This window comes from Seriola lalandi, unplaced genomic scaffold, assembly GCF_002814215.2.
Source record: "Seriola lalandi dorsalis isolate HSWRI2012SDOR001 ecotype SW California unplaced genomic scaffold, Sedor1 jcf7180002054494, whole genome shotgun sequence".
In the NCBI taxonomy this organism is placed as follows: Eukaryota; Metazoa; Chordata; class Actinopteri; order Carangiformes; family Carangidae; genus Seriola; species Seriola lalandi.
The window spans coordinates 557028-572761 of record NW_019525047.1 but is presented as its reverse complement, the minus strand read 5'-3'; the positions used below and the strand labels follow the sequence as shown (position 1 = coordinate 572761).

The 15734-nt window shown below is 42.5% G+C and overlaps 1 protein-coding gene across 2 annotated transcripts in view; it reads left to right on the top strand.

Moving 5' to 3' along the window:
* The window catches only part of LOC111659829 (partitioning defective 3 homolog), a 343091-nt gene that overhangs the window by 43768 nt on the left and 283589 nt on the right, over positions 1-15734 (top strand). The gene's annotated exons all lie outside the window — the stretch shown is intronic.

Here is a 15734-nt window from a genome sequence, read left to right as displayed (position 1 = left end):
AATATAAGTATATATATATATGTCGGCTGATATATCAATATTGGAATTTGTTTACTCCCTAATATCAGTATCGGCATCAGCCCCAAAAATCCAATATTGTTCGGGCTCTAGAAATGACTCAATGTTTAACAGTTGTTTGAAATTCCTGAAACACCTGTTAGTAAAGTTTTTACATTTTAATGGAAGAATGAAGACATTGTCCCAATGGGAAAAACTGACCACTCATGTTTAGGCCACTATGAGATATATCAAAATCACTGAAAGAGCAAAGTGCAGGATAGACAGTTGCCACTGGAAACGGTGAAATTCATATCTGAAATACAGAGTACACAGATTATAACTAGAATGGCACTCAGTAGAGCACATACCTCTGCCAACGCCAAACAATCCTACACAAGTCTGTCTGCTCCAGATTATTATCTGGATCTGCACCAAACTGAACAGACTCAAGATCTCAGACCCAAGATCTCAACTCCATAAATATGTCTGGTTTATACATCAAGATCCAAACATTATTTCCTGAGAAATTAACAACAATGTTGAAAAATGCCGTATTTCGCAATGTTCCTGGATCTGCCCCTTTCACAAGATCCACACCAAAATTAAGTGGGTCCCTCCCGGGCCCATGCCCCATCCTACCACCAAGTTTAGATGCAAATCAGTTCAGCACTTTTTGCGTAATCCTGCTGACAAATAAACAAACCATCAAACAGATACTGTATTGGTGAAAACATAAACTGTTTCAGCTAAGGGGGAAAAAAATGTGGCAGTTTCTTAATTTCTCGAACAGAAATTTCTTCAAATATAAAGATTACTGATACTATTGATGCTGATGTTATTACTGATGATGTTTTCTCTTCTCTTCCACAAATAAACAGGGTGATACTGCACAGCAAGTGAGCTCAGTAGCAGTAACATGTAAATGAATGATCTCACATCTGCTGTGTGTCACTGCAGTAACAGAGCAGAGGGGAGTTAATGTAGAAACTGCTGCTGTCACTTTTCAAGTTTCGGTCCCTCTACCGTTGGGAGCACCCGGGCTGTTCAAATCTTAGGTTTGTGTGTGTGTGTGTGTGTGTGTGTGTGTGTGTGTGTGTGCGTGTGCGTGCCTGTGTGCGTGTGTGTGTGGGGTATGTGAGTAGTCTGGCTCAGGTTCAGCAGTCAGATTACTGAGCTGTGATTCATATTCAGTCATAGCTGCATGCTGCAGCCTGTCTGTCTCTGCTACACTGATCCTCACGTTGATGATCTAACTTCCATTTCACATTCATGAGAAACATGAGAGGGTGTTTGTCGGGTTAGTTTTGGTTTGTGTTGCACAAACGTCCCTGTTGCTGCAAGTTTGGTTCTAGTTGGATGTTGAATTCTTCGTCTACATGTTTTTCCTTGTAAAGATAATTCTGATGAAACGATCGCAGTTTCACAGTGATTTAGATGTTTGTCTGAACAAGCTGCCCCCTCTTCCCTCAAGATGCTACAGGGAGAGCTGAAACACAGACTCTTTTACTTCCATCCCGTCTGTCCGTGATGTCCTAACACTATTTGGAGCAATACGTCTCTCACTAATGATGCAAATCTAACATGTGTTTGAGTTATAGTCTGTAGATTTTCAGGAGTTGGTGGAGGTTTATTGGCAGTGGGCACCAGCTTTTTGGTACACCACTGCCACCAACTGGACTGAAGGGTGAAGTAGTAGATTGGCATGGGGAGAGCTCAGTTTGTGTTTCATCTCAACCAGAGTATTATTTAAAAATTATTTCGCTTTTTTATTAAGCTTTTGTAATTAAGAGGCGTATTCTTTAATGAGCTATGATTGTCATTATACCTTATATTTTACAAAATGTCTTTCCAGAAAGTGTGACCTCTTCTCTTTGCTGTACAATCTCAGGCTGTATCTGTATTGATAATGTCAACATGCTGCTGATGACCTTGTGGCGCAGTGGTAGCGCATTTGGCTGCTCATCAGAGGTTTGTTCAGTCACGTCAGGGTCAAAGCACAACAATGAGTGGATTTTAAAAAAAGGGCTCCTCTGCGTGTTAGTTTAGTAACACATTTCTGAATAGCAACAGCTCTGTAGTGTATTTGAATTTAAAAAGTATATACAATAAGAATAGCATGGCACAGTGGGATCGCTTAGCTTACAGAAGAAATACATGTGGCAAGTAAGTTACAATGTGGGGAAATATTTCTAATGACTACAACGTACATATGTAGACTGAAATGCAATGTATTCAGAAAAAAATCCCAATTCAGATTTTTGAATTCCTCTATCAAGAAACCTAAAAACTAAAATAATTTTTCACCTACAGCTACACTGACACCCTCTGTGACCCTACAGCGAGTCACCTCAGTGTCTTTGGTTAAACTGCTAAAGTTACCAAGCAGCTTCAGGTGCATTACCGCCTCCTTCTGGACTTCAGGGGGATTGACTGTGATTTTAGAGACCAGCAGAGAAGCATATGCACTGACCGAGCACTTTATTAGGAACACCTGCTTATTCATGCAGTTATCCAAACAGTCGTGTGGCAGCTGTGCAAAACATAAAATCCTGCAGATACAAGTCAGAAGTTTTGGGTAATGTTCACATCAAACATCAGAATGTGGGGAAAGAAATGTCATCTCAGTGACTTTGACTATGACATGACTGTTGGTGTCAGACAGGCTGGTTTGATTATTTTGTCACCAAAACTGGACCATTGAAATCTGGAAAAACGTAGCCTGGTCTGATGAATCTAGATTTCTGCTGAAGCAGCAGATGGTCGGGTCAGAATTTAGCATCAACAGCATGAATCCTTGGATCCAACCTGCCTTGCGTCAACAGTCCAGGCTGGTGATGGTGGTGTAATGGAGTGGGGAATGTTTTCTTGGCACACTTTGGGCCTTTAATACCAATCAATAATTGTTTGGATTGCCACCACCTGTCTGAATATTGCTGCTGACCCCTCCTCATCCCTTTACGACCACAGTTCACCATCTTCTAATGTCTGCTTCCAGCAGGATAATGCACCATGTCGCAAAGGAAAAGTCGTCTCAGACTGCTTTCACGAACACGACAGCGGGTTCAGTGAACTTCAGTGGCCTCCGTGGTCGACAGATCTGAATCCAGTACAACACCTTTGGGATGCGCTAGAACAGCAGATTTGCAGCATGAATGTTGCAGCTGATGAATCTGCAGGAATGACGTGACGCAATCATGTCAACATGGAGCAGCTGAAAGTGTCACTTTTTCCACACATCTTGTGGTATCGGTGCCACGAAGAACTGAGGCTATTTTCAGAGCAAAGGGAGGGTTAGAGTTAGTATGGTGTTCTTAATAAATTGCTTAGTGAGTGTATTTGTGAAAAAAAATCTCTCATGATGTTTTTCTTTTTTTTTTTATCTGGATGCGAGACACTTGAAATGACGAGTGTACGTAAATGTGACCTTAGATGCATATTGTGCTTATACATAGAAGTTATTGCAGTGAACTTCCAGCTTTTACAGTTAGCCTACCAAGTCTTCAGATGGGCTGAATGAGCCCTGTGGCAAGTGAAATCACATCATACAAATGCTTCAGTTAATCTACTGATGAAGACGGAGGTGGAAACATCTAGCTGAGAGCCTTATGTTAGACTTCTGAAAATTCATCCAGTGTGGAAAAAAAACTTCTGATAGCTATGAAATGGCTGTGATACCGACACTTCATCCATATACCAGATGGCAATGAGGCAATTAAAATGACTCCTGGTTAGAATATGGCCGTAGGTAAGAAATTCACAACGTGCGTCTGTTGAAATGTGTTCATAAAGGAACGAAATGGGCATGATATGGCCCATTAGATCAAATAAGATTCAACTTTAATGGTCATTGCAGGGAGATTGGGCTGTTTATTGATTGGGCATTTAAAACCTCAAAACTGTTGTTGTTGTTGTGCAAGAGAAGTGAACATGATTCCTATAATCAATTCCTGTGGGTTTCAGACACATGGTAGGAATGAATTTGTCCGATCATGCCGTTACAGAGCAGTTGGAGTTAATGCTGCTGTTGTGCTAAAAGGCAGGTTCAGTCTAACAGCTCAGCTCCTCTGAACGTGCACTTCTGACTTATGTATGACGCATAGACAGATACTTATTCCCTGACTCAGGTCCACGCATTCCTGTTTTTAGACTTAAGCTTTGATTTTTCGCCGTCACTTCAGACATCATTAACCCTTTTATACTTGATGGAGCCTCATCCGCTTTTCATCTTGCTTAGTGTGCAAGTCTAGATATTTAGTCCAAAGGGAGCTGGATAACAAATAAGTGAAGATGATTTCAGGAACTGGGTCCCTTGGCGTTTGTAGCCTGGATCTCCCTCATTAACGGAGGTGAGTCAAAGCAAGCGCATCCCCAGGGCTTAATGAGTGCAGGGGGCGAGGGGTGAATCCTCATGGGGTGATAAACAGAAGAAGCTCATTACAGGTGCACCTCGAGGAGACTGAATCAGCGGTTCAGTGTAGTGTGTTTAACAGCCGGTGCATGATGGATGTTGCAGTGACACTCGTGAACCACAAAGAGGCACTCAAGCCCAAGTTATAGCAACCGACAGGATTATGTGCATAGCGTCTGCTGCACAGGAAATGTCTTTGTTTGGAAATGGATATAAGAGACACGTGTCATTAATGTAAGAAAAAAAAAAAATTGTCGAAGAGAAGCCTAGTTGAACTGAACTGGCTGCCTCCTCTACTTGTGTTAATATGGTCTGTTTATAATGAGTAGCACATCCACGGCTCCTGTGGTCGAGCTCCTTGGCTTCTTTGGACAATTGGCACTCTTTTGGCCCCTGACGTTGGCATTGCCATGGCAACAGCGGTCGGGTGCCAAGTGGGCACCTGTGCTGGGTCGGGATCAAGCCGTGAGTGAAATTAGCCAAGGCTAAAGCAGGGTCCCAGCAGCTGCCCCCTGGTACCCGAACACTGCCGGGGGAAATCAAAGACTAATTACTATGTTTGTCTGTGTGTGGGTCTAAGTGTGTGTAATGCGTCTGTGTGTGTATACGTGTTTGTGAGTGATTGCAGCCTCTTTTGGCATAGATTGAAGACTATTGTGTCTGGTTGGCTGTCTCTCCCCATCGTCTCTCAGGCAGCGCATTGCATCCACCGCTCATTGTGGACTAATTTTGTATTTTCCTGCACATCTTTCCAAGAATTGCTCTGATTAATCCGCCTCGTGAAGTAGCTCCTGAACATTTCAGTGGATCCATGGAGCACTATTTGATTTTTTGCAGTATACAGTAAGATCCTCCCCTCTGTAGGAGGAGGAGGAGAGAGCCTGGGGGGGTAAAACCATTACGCCTTTCTTGGTGCTAATGTAGAGACCTCATAGCAAATCCGAATACAGGAAATACTGTGATATATCCTGAAAATTGCTGCCAGAACCCAAGCCTGAGTGTCAATCTGATTTAATGTTCACTTCCGAAGTCACAGGCAATAATGTTTGTGAATAGCTGCCTTCATGTCTGTAATCATGTTACTTTTATTAATTTATAATTGATTTATTTGAACTGCAACACGCCAGAACCTGGCTGTTAATAGTCCAGTGGATGTGATAGTTCCAAGCCGATAGTTGACTCTTAAAGCCACGATAAGAAGCCACAAACCCCTCTGACAGAAGGATGCAGGAAGCAGGAAGGTGCAACAGGATAAGTCACTTTATCTAGTTCTCCTTCAACCACCAGCACGTGCTTCTGCTCAGACGCTGACACACGTCCTCCGATTCAGACGAACCCATAAGTCATTTTGAAAGGTGTTACTGCTGCTGAAATGCTCACACACACACACACACACACACACACACACTTGATCTGGCCACTACGTGTGAACATGCCCACACATACATTTTGAAACACACACACACATACACACATGCACACACCCTGCTGTAGTCAGCTGTAATTAGCCTGTAAGGACCAGAGTTGGCTCTGCAGACTCAGTGTGGTAGCGGAATTTATCCTCACCTCCGCTGCTCTGCCCAGAGGCTCGTGGGCGGCAGCAAGCAGTTTTTCATTTCATTTTCCTCTGGGGCTCTGGATTTATTGTCTGTTGCTTGTTTATTAGGTTCCTAGTTTTTGAACTTCACTTACTCAGGGTAGATTTGTTGAGCACTGTTGTTCTTTTTCAGCAGCTCCCTCCTTCCCACTTAAGTTATAATCCCTCACAACGGGGAGCTGCCCAGTGTAACAACAGCCTTTGTGCTTTTGTCCATTGGAAACTGCTCTAGAGAATCACAGGCCTTTATTCTTAGCAGCTCCACAGTCTGCTGGTCACTGCACTCTTTTGTGTGACATGTAAAACTTGCTGCTTTTACTATACGTAATTAACTTTTTGAGAGCAGAAGAGTGGTTTAAGCCTGTAATTTTATTGTTTTGTAAATGGGCTGAATATTATTAGGTGGAGATTGCTTTCAATTAAGCAGTGCTATGGAAACTGGAAAATCATCAAAGCTGTGCATAATGACAGGAGTATCACAGCACAGGTTTGGATGAGTATGAAGTGCTATATATTTGCAGAACATTGATATCTCATTATACTGTGAAAGTCGAAGAGGAAATAGACCTTGAATAAGACTTCTTTTTTTAAAAGTGGGAATCACATGTGTCGTCTTTATTCACTGCAGTATGAACTGTATTCTGATCAGTTTTATAGACAACAGTGATGCAACATTTTGTAACAAAGTACCACAGTCTGATCTTTTATAAAAACAAACCGAGCAATATGAATACAAGTACCAGTATCAATGACACATAGCAATAAAATGGGGCAGAGTTCAAGTGTCTGCTGGTAAGAGATGAAATATCATTAATGCAACGGAGCGTAATGCATTTCTGATAGCTGAATACTGATATCATATTGCGTGAGATCTGTGACATATGAATGGTTTGTCGCATTCCCAGTGTGTGCCGGCGAGCAGCTTTCACTGAAGTCAAATGGTTTTCATGTGAGGTTCGTCGAGCCCTGGGGCCAGATGCTTAAAAATCCCTGCGTAGACTCATGCTTAAAACTATGTGTAAGCACGAAACCAGAAATATGCATCCGCGTTCTTTTCATCAGAACTATAAAGCCGTGCGTACGCATGTTTCCGCTTCGTAAATCTCACTCAGAAGAAACACTCAGAGAAATTGATCGCACGTGCACAAGCCTCATTTACACTCCCACAATTAGGCATAAAATGAATGAATGTCTACACCACAAGTTATCAGACACCACATTAAAGAAAGACGAAAAAGATGTGCAATTTCACCGATTGTGAAATTGAGGCTCTTAGGTAAAAACGTGCAGTAAACTTGAGCACAGTCACTCCAAATGTAAAGTCCTGTTTTACTCTGAACTTCATTTATTGGGAGAAGAGACGTCATAATTAGGCCGCCAGACGGGCGTCTAAAATTGTGATTAGTAAATATTAAAATGATATGGAATCAGTTTCCAGAATGACTCACAATAAATAATAAGATATTAAATGATGCTAAAGGAAACATGGAGCACATAAACATGCATTGTAAAATTCTTATTGCTGTGTAAACGGCAAAACTTAGGCTATTTATGTTACATGTCTTGTATTTTCACTTCACTGTAACTAACTTGGATCGCTTCGGAAAACTGTGTGCACGCATGGTCAAAGGAATGCATGAGGTGCGCACATTCTGCGTTTATAAATACAAATTTATGTGCAGGAAATGGCGCACACATGGTTTTGTGTGTGTGTACGCATCATTTATGCATCTGGCCCCTGGTGTTGGTGAAATATATTAACGGTGCAGACTAGCCAAACTCAATAAACCAATCCAAAGATGGTGTCATAGCATTAGTTCTGTCTTTTTTTTCTATTTTTCTTTAACTTTTATTTTTTTTTTTATAAGGACAGGCTCTTAAAATCTTTTTTTGAATTGTGGCAAATGGAAAAAATGGTTTTTGAATACCGTATATGTGAAATGTAAACATTTGTATCTGGGTTAGAGTGCTGTGTGTGTGCGCAGTATAGACAGTCTGATAATGTGGAACAGAGGTCATCAGACAGTCTTGAACCCAAAGCATTGCAAGTACATGACAGCCTGCTGAGGCAGCTCGTATAGACCTGCTGAGCCACATGTATAGATAACATGGGTCCGTTCCCTGTTGACAAAACCACTGCTTCAGCTATATAGCATATGCAGCGTGACATACACATCCCCGTGCCTGGGGTAAGAATGATGTTACTTCATATTGCACAGCAGCAGGCAACTCCTCCATCTTCTGCTGTGGTTTCCTTTTAAAAAGGGTGAAATCAGGTCATGTCACCAAGTGTTTCTTTCAGCTCGGAGGCAACCCAGCTAGTCACGTAGGTGTCTTTGATTTCTCCTCCATGACAGTTCCCCTACAGGAAGAGATTTCTGCCGATGCGCCAAATTGCTACTGACATGGCGTCGACTTGCCTGAATACTGTCTGGAAATGCCGGGGTGTTTAACCAGAGCTGTGGATAGGCAGTGCCAAAACAGGAAAAAAAAAAAAAAACAGTGGAAGGACCCACACAGACAAAGAGTACACATTTACACACCTATGCAGAAAAACAATCGCGCACGTACCCACCCACCCGCACACACACACAGACGTACTGTAGTGGCGACACACTCTCATCCTCATATTGTGCACGTGCGTGTGTCATGCAGGAGGATGCTTGTCCTGGTTGACAGCTGTCAGGGCTGCTTTGGTTCCAGTGTCTGGATACTTTGCCAAACGAGCCTATTATCTACAGCGGCGGAGTCCTGTGGAGGGGCCTGGCATCGCCCCCGGGGGGTCGATTTGGGTCAGCCGCCATGAGACAAGCCCTAAACTGAGGTGACAGATACAGGCCCCCAACTGGGATCCTGCCGCCCTCCCAAAGACCCCCAGAGGGGTGCACCTAGGAGCACTAAGATAACAAAGGACATCCGGCATCAGACAGAGATACAAGGGAGGAGACATCGCCCTGGTTTCCACTTATAAACTGAATCAGACCTATTTGCTATTCATCCTTATTGTCTCATTATACGGCTGCGGTTAGTTTGGCCCATTTCAGTGGAAGGCATCTTCTCCACATTTGAGTCTTTTCCACCTCGCCTCATGGGGGCAACAGTGCATTCTCCATGTGGCTCCCGAGTATGATTGCCTGCTAGGAAATTACTTCTAAAAAAGTCACAGCCAGTTCTACAGAAACTGCAATCTTATACAGAAAAAACTTCAATCTACCATCAATTGCTTATTCTTTTTTTAATATAAACCAATTTCTCTCTCACCCTACTGTCTCTCAGCTCCTTGTTAGACCAAGCGAGTGTCTCTTCTGCATGACAAGTATCCCTGTGTAGCTTTTGTCTCCAGAGTTTCCAGATCATGAGCGGCTGTTTTCAACACTTGACTACTTCTCTCAGAACCATATATAATTACCCTCACAGATCCAAAGTCACTCCAAGGTTGTGTCTGAAAATTGGCTTTCAAATAGACTTTGGGAGGTGAAGCTGTGTTTTAGACTGGCTTAATCTGTTATACGGGGGATATGATATACACCAGGCTAGTTGGGATTTGGAGTGATCTGTAGGTTTAAATGTTGTAATTAGTATACCACATACTTCTTCTATTAGCCTCTGCACCATAGTTACAAAGAAAAAGTGAAAAAAAAAATGACCAGTGGAAGAGACAGTAATGAAAGACATCCAAGCGAAGGAAGGAAGGAAAGAAGAAACCCAGTTAAAGTAGAGCGCAGGCATTGCCACGAGCTAAGCTGAGTCTGGCGTTGGCGGCTGGCGTCGTACCAAGCTGAAGTTGACACTGGCACAGGGAGGGAGGAAGGCGGTGCCAGGACCGGGAAGCTAAGCCTGGTTTGGAGAGCTTTAGACAGGCATATTGTAGCAGACAGAGAGCTGAATCCCCTCTAACACCGGGGCTGTGTGCTCTCGTTGCCTCTCTTCTCATGAGAAAAAGGCTAAAGACCTCTTCAGTTTATGCCCCGCTCTGCTCAAATACTGGAGGCTTACAGACATGCTGAAGCATTGTATGCATTCCTCTTGCACAACTGCCGGTGCATTTAGCATTCACTCTGGAGTGCTGTATATATCAAATGCAAACAACAATTGCATTTTTAAAAAGATAGTGGCATTATTCAAAATCTTTACACAGAAAGTGTTATTTCCCCCCAGAGTTTTATCCCTGGTAGGATTGAAAGTGTTTTCCACATCCCACTCGCCCTGTTTTGAAAAAGTATGGAACCACCGCTGTTACGGCTAATGCTACAGCTCCTGCAGCTAATGCCCAGACTACAGTCTTACCACTGCTCCTACCATATTTTCTTCAAATACTATTAAGCTGTAATGATTAGTTGATTTACCAATTGGTCAATCAACAACAACAATCAACGAGAATTAAAACTATCTTTAGAATAATAATTAGAGATGATTATGTTAATATCTTTAACGCCACCTTGGATGGTGATCGACCATAGGAAAAATAATCAAACAGTTAAGAAGAATTTGCTGTAGCCCTAGGAATACAGCTGCTTTTATTAGTAATTGGCTTATGATACATATATACATGTTGATACAATGGAATTTGATCCTAACAATATTAGTATTAATGCAGATGTTGTATTTTATCATGGACAAACAGTAAATTAACGATATGCAGTAAATATTAAAATTGGGATTTTCAATAAATTTCGTATCAGAAGTAGAACATAGTGACTCGATGCTTTCTTTGTCTTTAATGTGCAAAAATCCTGTGTCTCCATCTTTCTGTACTCCTGGCTCCTGGAGCTAGAAGTTAAAAATACTAAAAGCTGTATGTATTCATTATAGAGGGTATCTGAAGGTCAGTGGGCCAATTTGAGAGAATGTGTCTCAGTGCGTCTTTGTGTGCAGCCACGATTTTATCCAGAAGGGATTTTTTAGGTAGAATTGTCATAAGACCCCTTCAACACAATGTCTTCCTTTTCCCTTAGTGTTAAAAAAAAGCTCATTCATCAGATGCAGCGAGTGTGTACGTGTACTGTGTGTATATGTGTGCATCTCGTGTGTGTGTGTATACAGTATGCGTGTGTGGTATTGCATGGAGAATCTTGAGAGTCCCTGCATGAATGCCTTATGTCTCCTCTACAACAGATGTACCACAGCCTAGGGCCCCTCAGTTGTAGCTCGTTATGTGCATGCGCGTGTGTCTATGTGTGCGTGCGGGCGTGCGTGCGTATGCGTGCGTGTGCGGGAAGACTGCATGCTATGCCATGCACTTGGAAGTCAGCGGGGAATTTGCCTATAAAAGGCACAAATAATAGGCACCCATTTATCTCTGAAGACATTCATCCATCAGCCTTCACACAAACACACACATGTGCACACACTTGCACACACACATCTGATGGTTCGTGATGTTATTGCACTCTTGTGCCAGAAGCACTGTCCTGTATACATGCATTAGTGTAAATGTCTATCCTTACGCAGAGAAAGAAGAGTCATATGTGATATCCCGTATTGTCAGTTACTCTCTCTGGGTTTTTCCAGTTTAGGGCCATTACACTGTAAAAGCCCTGATTCACTCACTGACACTGTGTGTGGCCTCACTTACCGATGACACTCCCAGAGGACACACAAACAGCCCTCTCCACGACCATTAGAAAAGTCTGTGTTTTATTTAGCGTGTATACAGTCGCTGCCCGTCCTGTGTTTCCTGATTGTGTCCTGTAAGGAACAAAAATCCCTTTGTGCATCAGTGCTTTCTTATGACATTTGGAATTTCTATCCACACCTGTTTATTGTCTTCGTTTCACCGTTTTCTTCTCCACTCCCGTCCTCGTCTTCGAAATTCCTTAAACAGCCCATGAGATAGATGATAGAGAAGGCAAGAGACAGACTTTGCTTTTCTTCTCTAATCCCGTATCGATCATCAGGCAGTGAATGAACTGCACACGGAGTCACTCTTATTGATCACAGCAACACACACACAAACAGTCATTTACCTCATTTACCAGAAGTCTTATTAAAGAAAAGTCCTCTGCCCGACTACAGTCTGTTACTGTGTGGAAAGTGACAGTTATATTATGTGTAAAGTGGTGAGATGGGAAGAGACACTGCCAAAGTAAAAGTGAGCGAGTTCAAGCGCCACATTAGGGAAATTAATTTTCTGCAGCTCAAACAGATGAAAATTGGATGTGGTTTTCTTTTCCTAACCACCAAACATTTAATCAAATCCACATGTAGACAAGATCAAAGCTGTTTTTTTTCACCTAATTGCAAGTGTGGGATTTATTTTTTAAATTACCACTGTTTTATTTTTTAATCAGCCCTTTGGCTTTTTTTGTAATGATTTGACTCACTGTTCTTTAGACCTGGTTCAGGCACCCATGTTGCCAAGAATCCATTACTAAGCAACACTCTGAATCCCTACCAGCTTCATGGGTTGCTGTTGTGTAGCTGACCTCTAACCTCCCTGTGCTGGGAGTCAAGGGAACAGAGAGTTTCCCGATGAGCAAAAATACACTATATCATCTATCACCTAATTTTTGAAGCTATTTGTAAGTATTCTACCGAACAATATGTTTTATAAAAGACTAGCTTTTGTTGATCATTCATTTTTCTTCTTCATGAAGAAGACTTTGAAGTTTCAACATCACACACACTGTGTGGGCACAACTGACAGATATGAGACACAGTTTTGGCACATTATTTCTATTCATAAGTGAAATAATGGTGAGTGTAGCTGCCAGCGATGGCAGGATGTTAATAATTCATGATAGAAAAAAATACAACAGATGTGCCACCTACTTGTATTCAAATGTGGCTGTTTGAACAGCAACTGGGGAACACATCCTCATTACCAACAACCAAGAGAAACCTGTTTTCTGATGTATTTTAGTGCACCTTCCTTTTTTCCCTACTTCTTCTGTGGGAGTGTTCAGATGGGACACATGTTTTTAGCAGCAACACACAACTTATGCGAACTGGAGACTGTGTTTGTGTGTGTGTGTGTGTGTGTGTGTGTGTGTGTGTGTGTGTGTGTGTGATCAAGCTGTTTGGCAGTACAGAGGTGTAGGACATACAGAGGGCAGTGTTCATATGCTTTTTTAGGTACGAGCCTGTGTGTTTGTGATGCTGGCAATGACTGAGCGCTGAAACCAGGTCGCTCCACCAACAACACATGCTGATATATTATTCAATATGTTGCCTCCTTGTTTATTATGAGGAAGAGAAGGGCTGAATGAAGAGGACAGAAAGCAAGAAAAAGAAAAAGAAAAATGGGAAAAATCCTGACAAGGCTTTTGCACATCTGTCAAATCAAAAGATCTGCACTCAGTCTTTGTTTCTTTGCTTCTTTCTCTTTTTGTCTCCGCCTGTCACATCTGTAGTATATGATGAATAAGTAAATGTTCAATATTTAATCGGCTTCTTAAAACCAAGATATATAAAAATATCTTTATATTGAGACACTTGTTCCAACTGCAAACACAATCCCCAAAGCCCTGAGCGAACTATACAACTCCCTGGTGTGTCTGGCCTTAGTCTGCATGTGTGTATACGTGTGTGTGTGTGTATGTGCATGTACTCTTGCAGTGCCACGCTCCAATTAGCAGTCCTATTAGCACCGGTGTGGCACCTGAGACCAGAGTAGCCGCGTCGGGAGTTTCCCTTCGCCGCAGCACCTCTTAACACAACATTAGGAGAAGCGGCCCCTGATTTAGTTTGACAAAGAAATAAGTGTGACATTTCATTCTGAAGCCTGTGTTAATATTTTGTCATGTGGCTGTGAAAATGAGTTTTGCTGCAGGGAGGGAAGACGGAGCAACATTTCAGCCACACATTACTTGGGAGGCAGAATGAATTGCAAAGTGAATACTAAAGCATTTACCTTGGCAGAAGTGTTTCATATGAGGAGAGGGTCACAAAGCAAAGGCACCTTTTCTCAACAAAGAGCGATAAAGTATGATATTATAACTCTGAAAGCTAAATCTGTGTTAAACAGGGCTGAGGACAAGCAGCCAGGGTTGTGGTTTCTCATGCAAATCACCACGTTGATTGGGGGTGGGGGGGGTGGGGGGGTGTTGTGTAGCTTTTTTAATCAGTCATTTTCTTGCTGCTAAGGCTGTTTTGACACAGGAGGAAAGAAGGAAAAGGAGTTGCCTTCATCTGATGCTAGAAATGTAGCCAGTAGTTTTACTGCACATGAAAATAAATGACTTGTTAAGATAGTCATTTTTTTATGCTGCGCAGATCCACGCATTCCACCCTCTGTCCGCACTTCCCTTTTTGTTTTTCATTCACCCCTCCATCCTCCATCAGTCTATTCCCGTTCACCAGCTGGGTCCTGCTTTCAGATTGTAATGTTGATGACGGCCATGATGGTGGATTGTCCTCGGCTGTCTTGGGGTGGGGTGGGGTGGGGGCAGTTTGGCGGTCAGTCACTCTGGCCCAGCGCCCTCCCGTAACTAGGCGTGGCGCCCTCTCTATTGCCTCTTACATCTCACCACAAGTGCATGTTGCATGTTTGCATTTTTCGGGCCTTGCTCTGAAACTCTCTGAAACCTGCACTGCTAGGTTTCTATACGCCACTTTTATGTTGTGTCATTATTATGTCTGGAGGAGAGAGAGAGAGAGAGAGAGAGAGAGAGAGAGAGAGAGAGAGAGAGAGAGAGAGAGAGAGAGAGAGAGAGAGAGAGATATGGAAAAAGGAAAGCGAGAGGTATTTGATTGGAGTGTATTGAGCTGGAGGTTGATATGCATATCAAAGAGTTTTATTCCTGCAAGCAGGTGATGCCTGTGGTGCTCAACACACACTGACAGGTGGTCTCTTCTGGCATGTGTATGAAAATGTGTGTGTGTGTGTGTTTTTTTTCTGTATGTATGCCTGCCTTTCTCCCGCTATAGGTTTGGGTGTGTCTGAGTGTACGGGTGTGCATGTTTGTTTGTTTGTTTGTGGCTGCAGGTATTGTGCGTCTGTGTGCTATAATATGGGTGTGTGTGTGTGTGTGTGTGTCTGCCTGCGTGTCTGCAGATTAACCCCCGCCATATCAGACTGTGCCAGTGTGCCTCTGTTATTTAACAAGTGTGACGTCTCATCCATTTAAACTAGGCTGGTCTCAGTGGGGGGTGGGGGGGGTGGTTGTTATGTTTATGCTGAGTGGAACAACACACTCACCGCCTGTATTTCACGGCTGGCTTGGTAGGGGGGAAAGTCGAGATGAAATATTGAAATGTGTCACCTATGCTTCCCCTAAGAGTGTTTTTTTTTTTTTTTCCAACTGTTGTATTAAATCACTGTGTAGAGGAGTTTAGAAGCGGGGGGTTCGCTGTCTCCATCATCGTCACAGTGGCTTTCTTTTCAACCATTTTAATGTTATTTACAGAATCACTAACAGTCCCTGGAAACACTGGAGGAAAGATGATGCTGTGTGAGGAATAAAATGATCCATTGCAATGTGCTGTAACATAATGTAACTGAAACATGACCTTGAGTAAAGTAACATAATGTACTGTAAGGTTAAACTTGATTTAGAACTAGTCCTCTCAAGAGTCTCTGTATCTTTTTGTGTTTTTTGAAATGCAAATAGACAACAATGAGAGGTACGAGTGAAACTAAAGCTTAAAGTCATTATCTGTGTAGCCGTGGATTCTTTTTCCAGTGTATCAGTGGATCGTTATGCCTTTTGAAAGTCACGTCTTTGGTTACGTTCATTATAAAGTTCCCAGCTTTGCTTTACAAGTGCCTCATTTGTCAAACGGTTACAA